The 17,903-nt window shown below is 37.5% G+C and overlaps 1 protein-coding gene and 1 pseudogene across 1 annotated transcript in view; both read right to left on the minus strand.

Moving 5' to 3' along the window:
* KCNIP4 (potassium voltage-gated channel interacting protein 4) overlaps positions 1-17,903 on the minus strand; it is a 1,096,218-nt gene that overhangs the window by 1,006,655 nt on the left and 71,660 nt on the right. The gene's annotated exons all lie outside the window — the stretch shown is intronic.
* Positions 7,490-16,399, minus strand: LOC105856190 (palmitoyl-protein thioesterase 1 pseudogene; annotated as a pseudogene).

Consider the following 17,903-nt stretch of genomic DNA (forward strand, 5'->3'; position numbering starts at 1 on the left):
AGGCTAGCTTGCCTACGTTAGGTGGGCTCTGTGATCCTGGTGACTGTATTTGGAGATTGCAAAATTAGCTTTGATTAGGCAGGAGTTGCTGTCTGCTGGTGAAATGGAAACTCTTTAGTAGGGAGGCAGATTTCTTTGCATAGAAGACCAACAATAACACCCTGATACAAAATTTGTATCTTAATAAATTTTCCTTTTTCTTATTAATGTCAGCATGCAAAGCAACAGATTTATAAAATAATAATCAAATCTTTTCTTTCCACAAATGTTTTCTTTTTTTTGTTAAATCGATTTACTTTATTAAACTATTTTTCATTTTTACCTCTATTCTTTTTTTTTCACATTTACTCTTTTTTTATTTCAGCATATTACAGGGGTACAAACGTTTAGGTTATATATATTGCCTTTGCCCCACCTGAGTCAGAGCTTCGAGTGTGTCCATCCCCCAGATGGTACACAACACACCCATTAGATATAATCACATTTACTCTTTATTTTCTTTTTAATTTCAGAATATTATGGGGGTACAAACATTTTGGTTACATATAATGCCTTTGCCTCTCAGACCGAGTGCTCTTGTACATAAATACCAAGAACTTTGTAGGAGGTTCTAGGAGGTTCTAAATCCTATAGGCCACGTTGGACCCTCTCCACCCAAAATCTCTCTTCCTTTCCTGTCAGTCCTGGAGCCGATCCCCATTGTGGGATCCAGTCCTGTAATGACTGAAGCATCACCAGTGAAGAGTTTGGAGTAGTCAGGCCTCAATTCTTTGGTTGTTTTCCTCTCAAGTATTTGGTAGTTGTGATTTCTAATGTGTGATTTAGAGTTTTCTAGTACATACTTGATTCCTTTCCATGAATGTTTTCTAATTGGGTTTTGCATGCTCTTCAGAAATGCTTCTAAGTTAAGTCATCCCTCTTCAGTGTGAGACAATATATGGTTTACGAATTATTAATATTTTATCCTTCTCCGAAAAGAACGACCATTCTAAATCTTTAATTCTTCACCTGTTAAATGGGAAAGATAATTCCTACACTATGAGGTTGGTGACATGAGCAATAAATGAGATGTACACGTAAAGTGTGCAAGATGATATCTTGAGCATAGTAAGTGCTCATAAATCTTAGCTAATATTATAATAACATAATTATAGACTTTAAAGATAAAGAAACTGAGTCTTGGTGAGTGAGATTTAAGTAACTTGCCCAAAGTCCCAAAATAGGCTAATTCCAAAGCTTTGATTAAGATCAAACTAATTGAGCTGAGTCTGATTTGTGTCTGTCATCTTAAATTTTGTAATATACTGAGATATAAAGAAGCCAAATGTAACATAAGTGCATTTATTTTTATATTCAGTATTATCTATTCCATATTATCATATTATATTATATATTATTTTTAGTATGCTATATATACATATATGATTTATATTATCTTATGTATTATTTATGCTATATTAGAGTTTATTATTTATTTTTTCCTTTTTTTTTTTTTTTTGATACAGGGTCTATGTTGCTCACGCCGGTCTTGAACTCCTGCACTCAAATGATCTTCTGTCTCTCAAGTAGCTGGAATTATAGGTACATACCCCACTATCCCTGGCTAGAGTTTATTATTTATATATTATTTATATTGCATTATGTTCTATTATGTTTATGTTATATTCAGTATGCAGTGATGGTGCTTCATACTCGAGTAAAAGCATTATGCATTTTTAATTAATTATCAGATCTTACCTTCAGGAGTTGGGGGAAAATGGTATGGGGAACGCACCCCTTAATGATTTCACTCAATAAATATGCATTAAACATCACTAGGCAATGACGTGGAGGGAATGGAGATTCACACTGACAAAACAACGAAATAAAAAATATAAGAGACCCCCTCCCTTCTAAAAATAAACTTTTTGGTGGAAAACAAATATATAAACAATTTGTTACAACTCAATAAGGTCACTGCCAAGGTAAGTGTGTGAGCCCTGCTAGGAAACTCTCCTTCTTGCTAGAGAAGTCTAGAGAGTCTGCCCCAGGAAAGCTCCCAGACTGCAACTCACTTGTTTATTCTGCCAATGCTCACTGAGTGCCTGTTACAAGTTCTGCCCTTGTTGAGGTCCTGGAAATAAATATTGCCAAGAAAGCATGGCCCCTGCCTTCCATTAGTCAACTCACAATCTCTGCTAAAACCCCAGGAAAAGAGCTGTTTAACTACTATTTAGGGAAGATTCTGGAAGAACTGAGAATGTTTACCTATTCTCACTCTCTTCTCTCATTCACATTTAATTTAATTAGAAATAGTCTAAATTGAATGTCAGCAGAGCAAAGCAACAAAACAACCTGAGAAACTCTATTTGTTAATAGGGTAGATTTAGGTCATTGTTTTCTAGAACGGTAAGCATAAACTTAAAGGCTCCCTAATTAGCGATAGTATGATGCCAACAGAGAATACCACATCCTGTGGGGTGAGCCCAGCACTCCTGAAGCTCAGAAAGTCACGGCAGTAATTCGACATCATACCTGAAGCATCCAAGCTCACCTTTTATGGAGCCAATCCATAGCATTTATTGATTGATTCATTCATTCATTCATCCATTCATCCACATTTTCCATTTATATCTTTAATTAGAATTCTAAAAGCTTTATTGTATACCTTTGCTTTAGTTCACTCAGTACATGATTTCAAAATTCTTTACCTGTCTCACTAAAACAAAGGAACCACAATGTTCTTACTGAAACAATTCCCCACAAAAGCAGAAGTAAATCAGGACACTGTTACCTAAGTGATAAGTAACTTAGAAAATGCTTTTTACATGCAATTGCAAAACCTTCCTTGAAGAACATTTTTTGCTAACAAAAATTTGCCTCATTGAATTAGGAAAAAACATTCCTTCAAGGACAGTATTAAGATTGGGCAGGTTTCTTTGTGTTCTCTACATTTGAGACACTTCAGTCCAACTAACTTAAATCCTGAAGACTCAGGATTAGGATTGCCTAATTTGTAATGTGGTATACGTACATCATGGAATACTATTAAGCCAGGAAGAAGGATGACTAAATGCCTTCTGTAAAAATGTGGATGGAACAGGAGACCATTATCCTAAGTGAAGTATCTGAAGAATGGAAAAAAAACAAACATGACATGTATTTGCTATTAAATTTGAATTAAGTTGGACTTCAAACTGCTTCCTGGGTCATGCCATTTTAATTGCAGAGTTGTGTTTAGACCTCTTTTGCTATCCATGTCATGTTTCACTTTAACTTCATCATTCCAAAATCTAGATAGGCCTTAATTTTTTTGAGTGTTTATGACTCCAAGTGCTTAAATTCCCCTCAAGGTACAGGTAAAGAATGATAAAGGTGCTAGCTATCCTATATGAATCTGGTAAATCCCTGCTTAACGGACTTCAAGAATCTTCTGGGATCCACCCTTGGTGCACCATGATTTTTGCTTTACATTTTCTCTTTGTGAAAGTTCAGTCATCTCTAATCTTTGTTAGAATTGACTCCCAAACCATATTCTATGCAATTGTGTCGAGCCATGACATCTCTTTTGGAAATAAGGCCCTTCTTTCCAACCACTGGACATTGTTATTTGGCTATCTGTCCCTTGGACTCTGAAGCTCAATCTCTCTAAGACAGCTACTGCCAATATGTGTTCTATTTTATTACTATTAGTTACTTAAATGTTTATCTGTCTTGAGAGCTTGGACTATGTCTTAATCAATATTGGATCATCAGGTCCTTCTCTTGTATGTGACAGTGTCCAATAAATACTATTGAATTGACATTCTTCCCTGTGTCTTCATTTTCCCCCGCCAAATCTTCTTATTCTTGTCTTCAAATAGAGACAATATGTAGACCCAGGATTTCAAAGATCATTTGAATTTCATCTTTAAGTAGTAGACAGAATATTCCCTCTACAGGGAGTTCAACAAAGAGCTATCAGTTGTTCAGTTTTCAGTATCAAGCTAACTCAGAATGGGGAGAATTAGAGCTTTATTGCCCCCTTCCCATTTTTCTAGCATCATAGTCTACATATGAGTTTTCAGTCCCTGGCTTTGCCTCTCTCATTCTTCTCTCCAGGCAGTGATTGAATACCAACCTGCGTAAGCTTCTCCTCTGTTTTACACAATCACTGTGGCGTTCTATTTTCATCCTGTTTTCCAGCCTCTAAACCACTGAAGCCGTGACCTTTCCAGCAAATGTAGCAATGGTACCAGTGCATCCTCTGATTGAAAAATCAAAGCAGAGCCCATACATGGTATAATTATTCTGTGTGCGCAGGAGTGGTGTCTGCACTTGTGGAAGACAGATAATTGGATTTCAGATTACTGTTAAAAATATGCACATTCCACCTGAGCCCCAGCAGTTTCTTTTTCCTGGGACCTTAGAGAAACTTGAAACTTCTTTTCTTCTATAAGCTCTTATCTAAACACAATGTCTTCTAGGTCCTGCCTGTTCTGTCTCCTGAAAGTTCTAGCCCACCCTCTATTCTTTCTCTGGATCTGTTTCTGTTCCCCCAGTACTGGCCACTGTGATAATTCATCTGGCCAGTCAGTCTGAAACTATCTTCCTGCTTCTAATCTTGCCCCCCTTCCCCCATCTTTCATGCAGTTACTGCAATTACTATAAAATTCTAGTTGGATTTCCCCTTCGATCGTTGTCAATGAGGCCTCCTAGCCAAATAATTTCTTTTAAAATTTAAATCAATTACCAATATTGAAAAAAATCAGAACGTCTCCATTAAAATGAGATTTCTGACTTCACAGATCTGGCAATAGTAGGCCACCATTCTCACATGGCCACGATCTGCTGGAACTGACGACTGGCTGCCCCATTGGCAAAGGACAGGCACTGCGTATCTAATCAGATGTAGGGATGCTAGAATAATTAGTAAGCAGTGCTACGTTTGAGGAATAGCCCCAAATGGGGATTAAATTTATTTGAGGGTTCTTTTAAAAGGATATAATGTTATGAGTGGCTCTCTTTATAGACATTTGAGGCAATGTCTCATCAAATTTTGTCATGGTCTCACTTCCATAATTGGATATTTGGAGTGTAAAAGCAGAAAAAAGAAGGAAAATGGGTAGGAAAATAAAGAATTTAATTTTTCCTAACTCTGAGAAACACTTTTCTTATCATTTTCTGGACTGATTACTAACATAAGAAAAAAAGGAAAGTGTCTCAGATCTCTGAAATGGAATTTAACTTAAAACTCTAGTGGCCCAATTTCTGCTTCATTTAATTCCCTAATTCTCTATAGAATTTAAGTAGAAATTATATTTATGTAATGAAGGGTTCAACTCAAAATGTTGACTAATGTTGCAATAAAAATTACTAAAAAGCACATTGGCATTTTTAATGTATATAGTTCATAATAAGGAGATGTTAAAATCAAGTTAAAAGCAAGTTAACTTGCTACTATTACTAATTGTATAATTTGCTATTAGCATTCTTGAGCAAATTTTTAATACAGCTTCAGAATTTTTCTCATAAATCAGAATCAATCAATTTGCCTTCCTGTAACAGCATTTGGAAAATCCTATTGGTGATAGTTTTAAGGCAAGTTACGTACTTAAGGTTATTGTAACTGATAACTGAAACGAGGGTATCCTAAGCCATACTCTTACAAGGTACTTGTTATTTGTCGTTATTAGGCATGAAATTAAGAAAATACTGAACATTTTAAAAAAACAAGCACTATATTATAATAAAACAGTGTAGGAGTTGAGAAGGAGAGATAAGGTTACATGGGATTACCCTGTTTCTTATAACCAGCTCTCAAAGCAACATCAGACACAAAGAAGATTCTGGAAATCACTGCTCTTGGATAAGGAAATCTTATTGGACATAGCATATAAAACCAACATGAGTATTCATGACTACCAGCCAAACATAAATAAACAATTTTTTGCCAACTTGCTAAAATGTGCTGTACTAGTCATGTCTATGTACATTTGGCAAAAAAACAAAAAAATTCTGGATTTTTGTGAAAGTAGAAGGGTCAAGACAGACTTTTGACAGACCTTTGACACTGGCTTGCTGTCCTTTGAGGACCACTTTCCCTCATTTAACTGGCCTTTAAAGTGCTGTTAGACTAACCACTTATGAAGAATAGTGCTCTCATTTACCTAAGAAATCATCTCAATTTGTTCCTGAAGTAAGTTTTAGACATTGATTGAAAAGGGTATTACTTCAAACATACCCTTCAAACATATCCATACTTTAAAAATTCATGTATTTATGATCAAGGGATAGCTTTTATCAAGAATTTAGAAGGGTTTAAAATGTTTCCTGTGTCAGATAACTATAATTTTAAATAAGTTATTGACTTTTTTCATATCCCGTGCTAAAAGAATGCAATTATTTTATCTCACCTCAATATGCTTGAAGGTTGAAACTTGAACAGTAGAATTTGAATTCTACCAGGATTATTTAAGCATATTTCAAGTAACTCCCTTATCATATATACTCTCAGATTTCTGCTGACAATAAAAAAATCAGGTAAAATATTTTGTTCTTAAAGGAAGTTTAGACACCTGATCTTAACACAGATGCCCATATGCACAATTCAAATCACACACATCTACCCTATGTAGATATATAGATATTGACATAGGCATAGATGTGACTCTGATAATCTGCTAGTGTAAAAGTCTACAAATAATCATCCTTTTATTTTGCTAAATCTCGATATGAATAATTTCTTCCCTGTGTAGAGAATCCTGATATTCTTTCTTACCCCCAAAGCTGCCTGTTCCTCCTACCCAGCCAACTGCTACCTCATTCTACAACCCTCAGTGCTAGATTATGGCAACTGTATTTTCCAACAGAGAACAAACTGTTCAAGAATATCAAAATTAGGGCAGATGTAAGATATACATAGATATTAAAGACTGAGTATTTTGTCATCAATTATTTGAGCTGTAAAGTTCTAGAACCTATCTTGTCTCTAATGTAGTTACACATTTCATTCTAGCAAGGCTTTTCATATTTCATGTATTACAAAGTATAACTACTTCCTTAAATATTTTTTTTCAAGTATAACTATATAATAGACTTTAGCTTAACAGAATTCACTGTTTTCAAAGAATATAAGATTTTGGAAAATTTATACAATAATTAAAATTAGAAAATCAAATTCAACATCAGAGTTATCTTTGAGTCATCTTTTTATCACTTCATATACAATCTACCAGAAAATTTCTTTACCTCAAGCTTTAAAAATATGTCCAGAGTCTACTTTCACCAACCGTACCCCTATTATTCAGTACAAAGCCTACCTCCCTCACCTGGTCTCCAATGAGTATTCTTACTTCTATTCCTGAATGACAAACAACAGCCCAAGTTATCTTTTCAAAACATGGGTCAGATAATTTCAGTCTTCTGCTCAAGAATCTTCTTATCACATCTCACCTCACTCTGAGTCAAACCTCATCTCTACCAGGGGTCCTTGATCTGGCCCTCAGTCTATCTCCTCTCTTTTCCTCTCACTGCACTCCAGCCTTCTTGAACATCTTGCTACTCCTTGATGATGGCCAAGCACAATCCCACCTGTGAGCTCTTTTCATCTGTTCTTCCCTTTGCTGCAAAGTCTCCTCCCCAAGAAGTGGCCTGGACCATATTGTCACATTATTCAGGCTCAAATGTCACCTCATCTGCAAGACCTCTCTCACTACCTGGTCAAATTAACCCCTTCACTGTCATCCTCTGTGAATTTAAGCTGCTTTATTTTGCTTTCTAGAAGTTCAGCATATATAATAGTTAACATGCTTTGTGTCCATTGGTAGGAAACAGAGACAGAAGGGAGACTATAGTCAGGACCTCATCCATACATTCAACAAATATTTACTGAGTTATTCCTCTGTGCTAGGCACAGTCCTAGATGCTGGCAGTATAACTACTGATAAGTCAAATCAAAATCTCTGCCCTAAGGGAGCTTAGATTCTCATCAAGATAGATAAGAATAAATAAGAAAAACATAACCAAATAATGAATAATTGCTACAAAGATTTTTCTTTTCAAAGCAGGAGGTAGAATAGGCAATGCTGACAGGGTAATGCAGGGCAGAGGGGTGGTCACTGGCAGTATAGCAGGCAGGGAAGGATACCGTGAAAAAGTGACATTCAAGGAAGGGTTGTATTTGTCTTGATCACAGATGTCTCCCAACCTTATGGCTGGTGTTCAACAAATCTTTGTTAAATGAATGGATAAAGAAAATTAAGGTAGAATTCCCAAACATGCACCTTCAGTGATTTTCTTTGGTATTGTCAATACCACCACTACCATACTATCATCATCAACAAAAAAAAAGAATAAGAAATGAAGCGTTTGTACTGCTATTTTTGATGGTGTCACACACAAAAAAACATGTTATTCTATAAAGTTATTATCGTTTAGCAAAGGCAAGCCAGTCATTTAATGTCATTCTTTTTTTTTTTAAGAAACTACTCTTTATTTTAGATAACCTCATAAAACTGTTTTCACATCCCCCACTTCTTGTCCTTAATCTTCATTTTTTAGTTGAAGAATGAGGCTTAACAGAGAAAGGAAAAACCATAAAGGGTAAACTTAGCAGCACTAACAATGTCCTTGCATCAAAGCATAGCTAATCATTTCTCCAAACTTGCATTCTACAGAACAGTCTTCTATTAATAGAAAGTGTTAATACATTTTCACAGAGTGGGGGCTATGATTTCCATGCTCAAACAGCATAGGAGATGGTAGATTATAGTTAGTTTCTATACATACCAGGAATTCTCAGAGTCCTTAGTATTCTAATGGAGGTTGATCTCCAAAAGGAGAAAAGGAGTGTGCAATATTTTCTAAGCTTTTTTGAGCAAACAAGTCTTTTCTTACAGAACATATCAAATAGTTTGGAGTATGCTGATAAATTAGTTTTGGGGGATGGAAGTTAGAAAGCCCAGTCTCTTCATATTGTTCCTTCTGTTCTATGTTAAAGCTAGCAATTACCATCCAGACTCTAAAATCCAAATCTAGCATCCAGACCACAAGTCATGCTAAGAAAGGGCAGGTTGGTCAAAGATGGAATGGAAAGAACTAGCTGCCTTATTTTTCATTCACTCCTACGTTTTCTTCACCCCCTATTTAGGTTATAAAGATGTACATTTCCACTCTTAAGCAACCCTTCCCTCCTCTTATGACAGTGCAACAAATACATCACTACTAAAGGAGACAAAATGGTGCTGCAGAGGCAAGATGGTAGGTCAGTGGGATTTGTCTAATAATTATTGCTAAAACAGCATGGAGGGCAACATACCCAGAGAGGAAGGCAGCCTTAAGAAAAATTACACAGAAACATCCAAGCAATACTTTTCTAAGCACTAGTTAAATCATCAGCATTCTCTCTGCTTGAAATGTGGCTAGAGTTTCCTGAAGAAGATATTTGCCCTTAGAATCTATCTTTTTGCTTTAGTCTCCTCTGGGCCTGGGTACAGTTCTGGCATTGACCTGTAGCAGACTGCCTTTCTTAGCACTAAACTTGACTGACCACAACAAAAGGTTGTAAAACAATCTCCATGGTTATTACCTAATTAAATTTGCATTTAACACCATATGGCAAAAGGAGGCAAGAAAGGATAAGAGCAAAGGATAAGATTGGGATCTTAGATCTTTCCAAGTAGGGCATGTCAGCTGATGATAGGAGAGAAGGATTAGTTGCAAACTGGATCTGAGCTCTGACTTGGGCATGAAGGAAACTCTCTCCCATGTGGTTTGGAAGAGTTAGGGGCTCCCTGTGCTGTGTTACGAACTTCAAGGGTTTCATTCAAGGAAGGGTATAATGTTGGCATTAAACCATTCTTTAGACAGCTGAAGATGGTCTCCTTCTGTAGCCAGAAACACTAGCTGTCCTGCCTTGTCCATTTCCTTTAACCCCAAGCGGTCCTGTGTGTATAGGGTGGTCTGCTGTAAGGGAATGGTTTCCTTGGCTTGACGACTTCTGTAAAATCCAAACCACTCAGAATCTACAGGGTCCACAATGGAATCATTGAGGAATTTCACCATTACAAACTTCTTCAGGGCCATCAGGTTTTTCTTATAGGACTCATTGACACCCGGCTCCTGATTGATATCTGCCAAGAAGATGCTGTGGTTGCGGTACACATCCTCCTTTATGGGGTCATGCCAGTATTCTGCTTGCACCAGGCGTTCTTGAACAGCTTTGGAATAAGCCCCAGCATTCAGCGTTTTTCTGATGAAGTCACAGATGTGAGAGCTCTCTCCTGGGCATCGAGGGAGTCCAAAAACGCCTTGGTGGTGTCCCCCAACGGAGATCAGATTGATCATGGGAGGCGATGGGCATCGCTGAGCCACTGCCCTCAGAAACTGGCCTCCCTGGGAGAATCCCATAGCATCGTAGCCTTGCTGCAATTGTGGATCCTTAGCAAGAATCTGACAGACTGTTGTTACTTGGGAATTGACATTCAAGAAGAAGCTGTTCTCCACATCCTCTATCATGGTCTTCCCAATCTCTAACGATAAGACGTAAATTCCAGGTACTTTCTTCTCAACCATTTTTTTAATAGCACCCATGCTTAAGGGATTACAACAGCTGTCTCCCATCCCACGCCAGATCACCAGCGGCAAGGGCGCGGGCGCGTCCAGACGCCCCAGCGCCAGAGCAGCGCAGGACCAGGGCAGGAGAGCGACGGCCAAGAGCCACAGGGAGCCGGGCGCCGCCATCTTGAACGTGTCACATGATCGCGGGCGCGCCTTAATGTCATTCTTATGCAGCTTTCAGTAAGTGTGTTATTCATATATATGGCTAATGTATCTTACAGATTGAAATCTTTTTTTTTAATGGTCTATTTCAAGATCTGATGGAAAAACTATTTTAAATATTCCTGGGCGCGGTAGATATCCACAGCAGTCTACTTCCTGCCTGTGGCAGTGAGCATGTGACATAAACGTGAACCATCAAATATGCACTATTCCCTCTCAGTATATATTTATCCATAGGGAATGGGTCTGTTATACAAGTAAGGATCATCAGTGCTCTGCCTTATCTGGGGTATATAGACAAGGAGTGAGAATGTCACTTTTCTTTTTGGAACAAGGAAGAAAGGAATGATTCAAACTTGAGACTGCTAGAATCCATCTTCCCCAACATGTGAGGAGAGTGAGATCAGTCCCAAAGCAAAGACCGGCATGCAGGATTGAGAGCAGGAAGAAGGAACGGAGAATACGAACGGCCAAGGAAGAAAAAAAAAAAAGGAGGGGGAAAAAAAAAATCTTCATGATCTTGTTTGAGATCCTAGATCCAACCATACCTGAAACTTTATCCATATTTCCACTTCCTCTTACTAGCTGTGGAAGTTGAAATTGGTCTCTGAGATTTGAGACTAAAGCTAGCCCATAAACACAATTATAAAACAAAGGATTATTTATGATATATTCAGAGGCTAAAATGTCTCAATTTTGATTGGCAAATACAAATATTAACCAAACTAAATTATATTTTGCTTTAAAGGTGAAAGCAATTAGTCATTGATTTTCCTACAATATACTGTCAACTTGAAGTAATTTTTCTCGTAGCTAGAAATGTAATAATTCTGTGAAACTTTGACTAATAGTGACTTAGTTACATGATTCACATCAGATTAAAATTTGCATACTCACATAGACTCACTCTGTCAGTATATAATAATACAAAGATGGCTTATAGTTTTCAGCACACTTTCACACTATGAAGTATTGTTAAACTGCTTAAATTCCATTTATGCTGCTCCCTTACTTAATTTCCATGGATAATAATGCAATCTATTATACACAAAACCAAAATGTTCTCATACATTTGTAAGCAAGGCACACACAATATGTAATAAAGAATTATTTTATTTATTATCAAGGATATTCAACACCATCATTCCATTTTATTTCAGGCACATAATGATGCAAACATGCTTCTCCATAACAACCAGGTTTTTTAGGACAATTTTATTTTTGCATGTTTGCTTTAAGAAGACCATGTTGGACATAAAAATGGCCCATATGAACAAGCAATGAGAAGATGTTCGTTTGTGTCTTACATCAAAACTGCCAGACTGAAAATCCCAGCATTTCTCCAGTTACTGAATGTCTGTCACACACACTTGGGGCTAGAATGCCAGAAGATAGAAGAAATAGAAACAGCAATATGTTTTTCAATAGAAGAGGGACTGCAAATGTTTCCTTCCCTCTCTCATACATCGTCTTTTATCTACATGTCTGGTACTGGGAAAAGGGTACCATGGCTAGAATTCAGATTTTTCAAAAAAAAGGAAATTCTAGAATCCCTCAGGCTGAACACCAAATCCTTACAGCAAGGACCAAAGTCCCAAGAAGATAGGTTGACAAAAGCAACTTTAATTACCTTTTCACTTTCCAGAAAAAGAAAAGAGAGAGAGAAGCCTAGTTAGTAGACATCAATTCGGGAAGTTGGATTCCCTACTAGATGTATATAGAATGCAATAATCAGCTCAGTTCAGCACATTCCACATGGTGATGATTTAGACATCTACAACATGATGCTTAAAGAAACAAACTAGGTGACTGAATTAAACTTAAAAAGAAATACCACCACTTAGTGACAGAACCACATGTGTTATCACAAGCAGTTATAAAAGGAAATTGCCTCTCTCTCTTTTGGTCCCCTGCAGTCTCATGTTTAAGAATTTAAGTCACATATAAAGGAAGCTCTCACTCAGAGAAGAGAAAAAAATTCCTAAATAACTAATGGTTTTCTTTTCAGGAGGACGATTCATTTGTTTCACTTCCAAAAATTAGATTCCTACAAGAAACAATGGATGATTCAGTGGTTCTCTCACACTATTGATGATCACTTCCAATATCAACCAAAACAAAGAAAAGAGAGATGGAAGGAAAGAATGGAGGGAGGAAGGGGAAGAGAGAAGAAAGAAGGGAAAAGGAAAGAAAAAAAAGGAAAGAAAAAATCCAAAGAAAAAGAGATCCACCTCAAATTCATAACATTGTATTGATCTCTGAATTCCACATCAAAATATGACAAGTAAGACTCTTTTAAAACAACTAGGAAGATTTCAGTCAGACACTCACCAAAAAGCATTATTAAGCGCCTATGTATAAAGTGTCTTTGACAAACTTAATAAAAAATAAATCTCAACACAAAAATAAACGCTACGAGACTACAAGAGTTGTTGTGGAAATGATTGCCACAGCTGCATTGTGGTTTTAAATAAAGCTTGCGGAGTTACATTCCTGAGGCTTGGTAATTGCAATAATTTGTTTTTCTACATGTGTAAAAACATACAGTTAATCAGCAGCTTAAATTGAAATTGGTACAAATAGCATGAACTGAGACTTTGTTTGCAAATCTTCCCTGGATTCAGGCGGTTCACAGCAAGTCTTCTCCATTAGCACCACTAATTGAAATTTGTTATGTAAAATTGCCTCCTCCAGTTCTCCAAGGGGGGCCAGGGTCAGGACCTTTGTGTTTATTCAGACAGGGAAGCACAAAGTAGCTCCACTACCCTAAATAAGGCTATTGTTCTTTGCCATGGTATCAGTGGGGAGCTACTGCTCCCATCTACAACTCAACATCCCAAATGGGGCATGGCTGGCCATGGGATATGGAAAGGACTAGGAAAGTCATTAGTATCCTCCATTTAAAGGACCCATACTTAAAGAGTAAGAATGGCCACAGGCATAAGGCATACAGGATGCTAGAAGAAGGGTTCAGAGAAATGGAAAAGGAAAGGTATAGAATATGCTGTCCTTATCCATGTATGACAATCACAACAAAAGTACTAAACTTATGAAAAAGAGTAAAATTCCCAGTCTAAGTCCATCCCTATTCAAAATGAATTCCATAGCTCAGTCTATAATTCTTTATAGTGCTTTCAACTTTATTATAGTATTAACTTGTATCAGAATTATTTAAGTATGTGTCTTTCTTCCTCACTAGATTATATTTAAAATGATAAAACACAGTTTGCCATGACACATTGCAAATAATAGAAGTGCAATACACTGTTGAATTGCATGTAAGGAATTCAGTGCTACAAATTGAAGGAGATGTTTATCTAAATAATTCACCCAGTATTAGAAGTAGGAATGGGTCTTATCCTTCATAAAAAAATTTTACCATGGGTGGGGGCTGTGGAGCCGGCATGTCAATTTCCATCTCATAAATTCTTGATATACATCACTAGAATAAATCACTATATTCTTTGTCTCTCACATGCAGTATATGCACATTACTGTAAGACAGCTTCTACAGCAGACCGGCTTCTTCCAATTCTTCACAACAGATCATACAACTGGTTAGGTCAGGATTGACCACTCCAGGATAACAGATCACAGATGAAACTGGCAGCTGAGTTTGCTCAAGACAAAGAAAACGCAGGGGCTGGAGCGTCCCATAGCACAAGATGCAGCAGGCCAAAATCTCCCACATGGAAAAATGGCTCTCACCACATCAAATGAGTAAGTGAGAATTTCCTAAATGACAGAAACCACAGTTAACAGGAATCACTCAAATTAGATGACAGTCATTCTAAAATAAATCTTCTCATCCAAATCAATCTTTTTTTAAATTTTTTGGAGTCATGTTTTGAAGAAAATAAAGCATTTGTACTGTGAAGTTCACAGAGAAAAATCTAAGTTTTTTTAAGTGCTCAAATACTCTTCAAGTATTCTTCCCATTCTCCCTAATTTGTTCACCTTTTTGCCAATTATCTTAGTTTTTAAATCATTTGTCACTGTAGTAGAACATAAGCATGAGAATCTTGTATCTAGTCAAAAACACCTAGAAGTCTTTCCTACTTAGAAGTCTTAAATTGCTCCAGGGATAATCTGAGTGAAAGGAAAAGTAAGTTCTATTAGCCCCCAAACTTCTATGGACAGCATTTTCACATGCATTCATTAACTTACGTTCCCCAAGGCCAAAATTTGAGAACATTCATTCCTGACCACCACTGAAAAAAACAGCAAAGGTGCTTTCTTAAAAGTTTAGGGCTTAAAAATGACAAAATGAGATTATCAAAAACTGTACCATTTCCAATAACCAACAATTATTTTATCAAGATGTTGCAGAGGCTCAGAGCAAAACCTGATTGCTGGAGTCAATGTCCCAACTCTGCTACTGACCGCTGCTATGATACCTTGTTCCAAATCGCTCACTTCCACACACCTGGGTTTATTTTTATCAGAAGGATGGTAATGGGAACAGCAGCAACCTCACAGGGTATTAGGAACATTTGATAGCTAACACTAAGTTACTCGAGAGAGTGTCTGGCTCAGTGGCACTCAGTAAGTGCTAACCATTGTTACTGAATCTAATTCTATTTTCTCAAGGAAATACAAACACCCTTAAGATCCTTTACAAGTGGTAATTGACCGTTGATTTGACGATAATGAGAATCCATCTCCAAACACATTCCACGGGACATAGTTTGGAAAATATCTGCAAAGACAGGTGGTATAGAGCTTAGGGTGACCTTATGTCATGCCCACAAAACACAGTGCCATAAAGAAAAATGATCAAAGCCAATTGGGACTGATCTTCCTTTGCCCAGATATTTATAGGACAGGTTGTCAGTGAAAGGTCTTTATAAAACAAGTTGACAGCAAAAGAATTATTTGTTTAAATGTCCATACTAGGAGAACAAGTAAGAGTTCCAAAATTAATCTGAGAAGAAGCAACTCTTTCTCAAAGCACTGAAAATCCTGTAACCCAAATACCCCCATATACTCCAATCTTCTGGGGTCACAGTTTTCTTTACTATTCAAGCAACCTGACTTCAGTCTTCTGGTGGAAGTCCAGCACCACTGCTATGGTTTCTGAGCATTCCTGGGGGAGAGAGTCTATAGTTTCTTATCTCTCCTACTCCAAATTTCCCTTCCCAGCCAGATCCTCATTAACAAAACCAACCACCCCCAAATAAAATCCAAATTGCATTCTTCCACAAGTTCTATTTTCTAGGCCTTCACTCCTATACGGTTTTAGGATTACTACTACTACTACTACTACTACTACTAATTTTCCTCATAGGTCTCAGCCGGCTGCCTTGGGACATCATCCTTTTAATAACCCTTTCGGTCCCCTATTTCTTACCAAATTCCAGAGCCCCAAACTTTTCTTGAACCGTCAGGGGTCAACTTAAATTCTCTGTCACTTTATCATGCAAAACAATTCAGCTCTTTCCCTCTTATGCTTTTCCTTTTAGGTTAGCCCTTGGGCTTACCCTTGTATAATCTGAGGGCCTTTAAGACATTTTCACAAATAAAATAACAGGTCTCTCCACGGACAAATTATGGTGTTTTCTAGGACAGGAACCACAAATTCAAATGGCTAAAGGGCCTATGTGAGTCTCTCTCTCTCTCTCCCTCTCTCTCTCTCTCTCTCTCTCTCTCTCTCTCTCTCTCTCTCTATATATATATATATATATATATATATATATATGGAGGTATAGATCTAGCTATATGATCTATCTATATATTGATATATTAGTCTCACACACACACACAAACATAGAACATACATATAGCATGATGCCTGGTTTAAGGCAACAGGAAGTATTCGAGAGAGAACAAGACAGTCTAATGATATTTAAATTAAAAAGACAAAATGCTGGGATATGCTGACATAGTGACATAGTTAATATGTGCAATCTTCAATCAGTGAGGTCTGGGTTCACATTCCATACATGATGTGCATCAACTGTGTAATTTTTTTTTTTTTTTTGGTCATGTTAAGATCTTGGAAACCTTTCTGAAACTAATTTCTTTATCTGTAATAGAGGTAACCACATTTTAAATTTGTTGACAGGGTTAAATGTGATGATGCTCATAAAGCAATTAGTATACTACATGGATCAGAGTAAGCATCAGTAAAAAATAAATATTATAATAGCTAACCAAATTTAGAAAAGAAAAGAAAAGAAATATCAAAGACAAGGAAAGAAAAAAAGAACAAGCAGCAAAACACATGGCTGACAAAAATTCTCTCCTTGTCCAAACTAGTCAGGCTCCTCTGGGCCCAGTTAGGCCCCATAAGGCCCCATCCTCAGCCATGTCTTTTGAGAACAAAGTTTTAGCAAGATTCCGCTCACATTGGTTTAGCCTGAATCCTCCACCCGCAATATCTGATCACCATTAATATCTACTCAAATTCTTCATGCTCCACCATCCGCCAGGTGGTGTCTGGTCACCCTGGCCTGTCTTTAGCAAGAACCCTGTTAGGCCAGTTCAGCCAGAACCACGGCCTCCCCTTACCCTTGAGGCTTCCTCTCAGTAATTTTCCATCCACTGACCCTCTCTTCCACTCTGCTCCTTGGTTTACATTCCCACTTTTCCTCATTATATTCGGAGTCAAGCCCAGTCTCTCTCCTTTGCTGCAAAACTCCATTGCAGCAGTGCCTGTACCTACTGTGGTAATCCTGAATGAAGTTTGCCTTGTCATTTCAACAAGTGTCAGAGTAAGTTTTTCTTTAACATGGAGAAGGAGAAAAAGCAATGAGAGATGGTGGTGCCTTGTCTCCTATTAGAACAGAGGGCTTGGGTGTCCTATCAGCTGCAATTCTCTCCCCTGGGAATCTCTGCAGCCCTCAGAGAAGGGGCCAAACAGCAGAACCCAACAGATCCTGACTACAAAGGGTTGGCATTTGATTAATATCCATCCTAGCCCTCAAGAATAAAATCCCCTCTGGCCCACTTACCTTATTCTTTCCCCCAGGAAACCTCAGACCATCTCATAATTGGTGGCAACTAAAGATGAATGCCTGATTCATCAATCATGCTTGGGCTTCTGAACCCCTCCTTCAGGGCTATGGGCCAACATCTATTCTCCCAGCTTGCTGTCTTTGCCTTGTGAGTTGTTGAATATTTTGATTATCCTTTCTAAAGGCAGGAGTGACCCACAGGTTAAA

The sequence above is a fragment of the Microcebus murinus genome, chromosome 3 (assembly GCF_040939455.1).
Source record: "Microcebus murinus isolate Inina chromosome 3, M.murinus_Inina_mat1.0, whole genome shotgun sequence".
Lineage (NCBI taxonomy): Eukaryota > Metazoa > Chordata > Mammalia > Primates > Cheirogaleidae > Microcebus > Microcebus murinus.